Raw genomic sequence first — 5,581 nt, 5'->3', positions numbered from 1 at the left:
ACTGGCATCACTGCATCTATTCCTGGACTTGTTAACACTTAGAAAGGAACACAACACTCCAATGGATCGTTCTCAACTCTTAAACACTTATTCTTAGCATTGCCACATGTTCGCCTGGGCAGCGTGTGTAAGCGTGTGGTGAGTTTGCTATTTCTGAAAGGTGCCCATAAGGTGGTGTCATCACACATCCTACTGCCTGCCACGCCTCCTCTCTCTATAGATGACACACAGAGGGACTCTGGGAATGAGTAAGACAGGCCTCATCATCTGTGCATTCTCACGTGTTTTTAATTTGCGTTTTTTTTTTCTTGAGAATAACTTCTACTGTCTTCAGATATCATTTTATAAATCTCATTCGCTCAATTACTTTAATCAAACCCACAAGTCTACTTAGTTTTTTCTCTCTCTCTCTCTGCGGTCAAATTCCACATATGCATTGAAGAACAAAAACATGAGAACTATTCTCTGGAAGTTGTTAGAAATGGCTTGTTCCTGTAGTATTTTGTGCTTGTGTTATGTTATGGTGTCATAACTGTGAGTCTGATGATGTAAGGAGTTTTGGCAGGATAGTCCTCACCCACTACTACACTTCTGTATGAGTCAGGCCGCGCTGAGTGACGCTGTGGTACTGATGGTAGGCGGGATCCCTTGCTCTTTCTCTTCATCACTCTACCTGCTCCACCAGACGCTGATCATCGCCAATGAATCACCTGAAGTCATGTTTGCAACTTTCACTGCCAGCTGCCTCTGCATCTCCTGAAGCAATCACGTTTTTACATGTGTCCATGAGTTATTGTCTGTCAAAATGAGTAACAGCTTTCCTCAAACTTTCTGAAGTCCTTAAGCAAACTTCTGGTGATTTTATAAATTATACTGGCTAGTTGTACAACACACGTACAATACCGTTCAAAAGTTTGGGGTCAGTAAGATGATAAGATTGATTGATTGATTGATTGATTGATTGAAATGAATACTTTTATTCAGACAGGATGTATTAAATTAATCAAAAGTGGCAATAAAGACATTTATAATGTTAAAAGATTTAAAATGTTTCAAATAAATGCTGTTCATTTGAATTTTCATTTCATCAAAGAATCCTGGGGAAAAAAATGTATGTTTCCACAAAAATATTAAGCAGCACAACTGTTTTCAACATTAATAATAATTAGAAATGTTTCTTGAGCAGCATAATCAGCATATTAGAATGATATTTGAAGGATCATATGACACTAAAGACTGGAGAAATGGCTGCTGCTGATTTAGCTTTGCCATCACAGGAATAAATTACATTTTATAATATATTCAAACAGAAAACAGTTATTTTAAATTGTAATATTTCACGGTTTTTATGTTTTTACTGTATTTTTTTTTCAGTGCAGCCTTCGTGAACATAAGAGACTTTCAAAACTAGGGCTGTGTGATATTGAAGAAAATATTGCGATATGTACATTTGCGATATTTCGATATATTGTACAGCCCTATTCAAAACATTAAAAAAGTCTTACCAACCCCAAACTTTTGAAGGGTAGTGTAACTGAGCACTGGTTACCATAGACATCCACAGCAAAATAACATCTCCGCCTCAGACAAGTCATTGAACGTGTGTAAAGTCATGTAAATCTCTTTAACCTGGCTTACACATAACACACTAATACGCTTCACTGTGCCTTGTTTCTCCCAAGGTTTTTTCTCCATTCTGTCACCGATGGGAGTTTTGGTTCCTTGCTGCTGTTGCCTCTGGCTTGCTTAGTTGGGGACACTTCATTTCCGGCGATATCGTTGACTTGATTGCAAATTATTGCAAAGATACTATTTTAACTGAACTGAGCTGGATGATGACATCGCTGAATTCAATGATGAACTGCCTTTAACTGAAAAATTAGTGTTTACTATTGTCATTTTTGCATTATTGACACACTATTTTCCTAATTAATGCTGTTCAGTTGCTTTGACACAATCTGTATTGTTAAAAGCGCTATATAAATAAAGGTGACTTGACTTGACATGGAAAAGGTCATAAAAGGTCACAAAAACAAATCAACACACGTCACTTTCTTAGATATTTTGAAGAATTTGTTTTTGTCCATACAATGAAAATCAGTGGGGTCCAATGACTTTCCCCACTGACTTATATTGTATGGACAAAAAACTTTCATCAAAATGTCGTCTTTTGTGTACAAACCACTATGACTTACAGAAGAAAGTAGGTACTGGTTTGGAATTACATGAGAATGAGTAAATGGTGACAGAATTTTTATTGATCACAAAAGCACAGAGGAGAGAGCAAAACAAAACACCGGTCATGAATTAGAAGTACAAAATGAGGATTTGTAAAGAAAAATGTCGGAGGATTTCGATATAAGCAGAGAGGAGACTGGTTTTCCTTTGCTGTAAACAAAACATGGTTCTCACAAAACTAATATATACACCGGAGCTTGCGCTACGCCATCTTACTTCATCCGCTGGAATGCCACTCTCTCAGGTACACGTGTACGACAGTTAGCGGAAGCTAGAGATTACAGTTTATGAAGTTTTAAATATGGATATTTTTCTTACACAATCGCATCAATTCGCTTCAGAATACCTTTATTAAAACCCCAGAGCCGCGTGGAGTACTTTTTATGATGGATGGATGCACTTTATTGAACTTCAAAATCTCAACACCCATTCACTGCGATTATAAAGCTTTGAAGAGCCAGGACATTTTTTAATATAACTGCAATTGTATTCGTCTGAAAGAGGAAAGTAATATACGCCAAGGATGGCTTGAGGTTGAGTAAATCATGGGGTAATTTTCATTTTTGGGTGAAATATCCTTTTCAATTTGAAGTGTGTAATTTCAGTGGCATCTGACATTATTGCAAAAATAATAATTTCACACTATTGTTAAAAAACAATTCAGCTGGCGCCGATAGCCTCATAGGCAGACGTTGCAAATGGTGACTCGAAAGCTCCTTTGACTTTTTAAAGCAGTTTCAGTATTACTTTGACTCCAGCAGTACCCACTTTCCCGAGGCGAGCTGCTAATCTATACAGGTGATGTCACAGTGTGGGGAAGACTTTCATTTAGTGCTGAATCAGAGGAGACAGCGAGGGAAGCCTCTTCATGTTTGCCTGGTCTAAATGTGGACATCCTCCCCGGCAAGCGAGCGGCTGATTCATACTGCAGTTTAAACGGAGCGCTCCAGCAAATGTTACGCCATTGAAAGTGGGCTGCGGTGTATTTTTGAAAGCTCATCACGAACACTCGTCACGAACGCTCGCGTGAATACACATTTAAAGTCCATGCTTTCTTTGAGCACATTAGCAGATTCTCATGCGGGCGCTGCAACTGTTGAGAAAAAAACTGAAGCATATTTGCTTCCAGCAACAAAGAGTTCAAAACAAAGAGTGGAATTTCTCCTTGTTCAAATTTCAGGCCTCCAGACAAACAAAATAACAAGAGTGCCATCAGCTCATAGAAGGAAACGTTTAGGAGCCAAATGACTCCTTTTTTAGTTGACAGATTATAGAATCACTCGATAAAGATGGCTGTTCAGAAATGTCTGTTTATTGAGTTAATGGATACAGACAGTAGCGTGCTGCACTAGTTGTATTAAATATAAAATCTTGCGATTCTATATTTGTTATGTACTATATACTATTGTAGTATTTATTAATACTTTGATTTTAAATTATTTTTTAAATCATTTAATTTTTTTAGGTTTTAGTAATTTTGCAATGTTTGTGATTTTTTTTTTCTCTATTTGGCTTTATTTTTATTTCAGCTTCAGTTTTAGTAATTTTAGTACTTCAACTTGTTTCTGTTAGTTGCCAAGGCAAGATTATTTTTTTTAGTTTAACAGTTTTAGATTAACAATTTTTTTTTGTTGTTTAATAGTTTTAAATGCATAACAGTGGGGGGGAGGGTAAAACAGTAGGGGTGTGCGATATCACACAGTAGGGATGTGTTTTTTATCATGGACAATTAAAATGTCTCCACAATCTGCTTTTGAAGAAATATCGTAGTATTGTGCTATTGATTAATCTCCCAAACACGTATTAATTTCTTTCTTGTGCTGAATGCAGAAGATGATATTTTGAAGAATGTGGGTAAGTTAACCAAACAGTTGCTGGTCACCATTGACTTTGATAGTAGGAAAAAAATACACCGTCACTGGCAGAATTCTCAGTTGTGGGTGAACTAAACACAAACCATCTATCCGAATCCGGAAACTAATCAGACTTCTAATAACTTAGCGAGCATGAGGGAGGCGAATGGTAATAAAAATATAAAAATGAAAATAATATTTTCTCACAACTCGTAATTACGGCTTTTAGCGAGCAGGTGAATGGTGCTTCTCAAACGGAAGGCTGCATCCTAAAATTCAGATGATCAGTACCGACTCGTTTTCTTTCAGTTTTTTTTCGTGAATTTAAATGTGTGCAGCCTTCCGTTTGAGAGGCACCCATAGATAAGCTTTGTTGAACTGAAAAAGGCTCTGATTGAGGAGTCGATTCCCCTTGATGGAATTTGGAATCATTGGAATCGACTCTCGATGCCCAACGCCTCGGAATCGAGGAATCGATTCTTTTTGGAATCGATTCCCAGCCCTAGTGACGACAGTGTTGGACGAGAGAGGACCAGGCCTGGATTTTATTTTGGGTTTTGGGTTTGTTTGTGCGCGACAGTCGTTCGCGAGGGGCTGTCGCGCTATTTTGTGTTTATTTTATTAAAGTTTTGTTCAAATGTTCGCCGGTTCCCGCCTCCTTCTTCCCGACCTACGAACGTTGTTACAAGTGTTTTATTTATATATTTGTTCATTCAGTTTCTTGAATGCTATACTGCTAAATACACCTACTGTACCTGAAAAATAAAGCACTGTTTGTTTTATTTGTATATTATGTGTATTTGTAATGTATATCTTTGTTCTTATTTTTAATAACAAATATTAAAAAATTATTTTCACCCACTTTAGCCGAAATTTATGCCATTCTTTTTTGTTTTATATTTTGTTATCTTATATTGTTTTTAAAATGGGGAAATTAGTTGGGCTGTACTGCTCAGACAAAAATAGTAAAACCAACATGACAAAGAATCATGATAAAATTGTGAATTTCCTGATCAAAATCTTGATATATTTTTGCCATATCACCACCCCTACCAACCAGTTAGTAAAATAGTCAGATTTCAATCTCAAAGATTTAGAACACATCACAGCAAGTTTCCACTTCATTTCGAATCAACATAACTAGTTAATTGTGAACTCCCAAATGACTCTGAATTAGTCACTCACTGAGTCTGATTTAAACGCTAACTAACAAACGAGATTAAGGACTGTTCCGGGAATCTTTTTGACTGACTCGACAAAAAGAACCGGTTCATAAGTGTCATTCTCAAAGCTTTCCTGTTCGTCAGTGCCACTAGATTTTAAATTATTTAGTTTATATTTCTTGTTGCATTTGCAACCATTTTTGTTGCATTCTTGAGTCAAGGATCAGTGTATCTCCTAGCAATCTGAAATCCATGTCCTAAACAAAAACCAATTCATGCCACACACTCAGAAGTATAAAGAACTAAAGAGAAATAATTTGAAATTTA

This window comes from Sinocyclocheilus rhinocerous, unplaced genomic scaffold (genome assembly GCF_001515625.1).
Source record: "Sinocyclocheilus rhinocerous isolate Xijiao unplaced genomic scaffold, SAMN03320098_v1.1 scaffold480, whole genome shotgun sequence".
Classification (NCBI taxonomy): domain Eukaryota; kingdom Metazoa; phylum Chordata; class Actinopteri; order Cypriniformes; family Cyprinidae; genus Sinocyclocheilus; species Sinocyclocheilus rhinocerous.
This window is presented reverse-complemented; position numbering follows the sequence as displayed.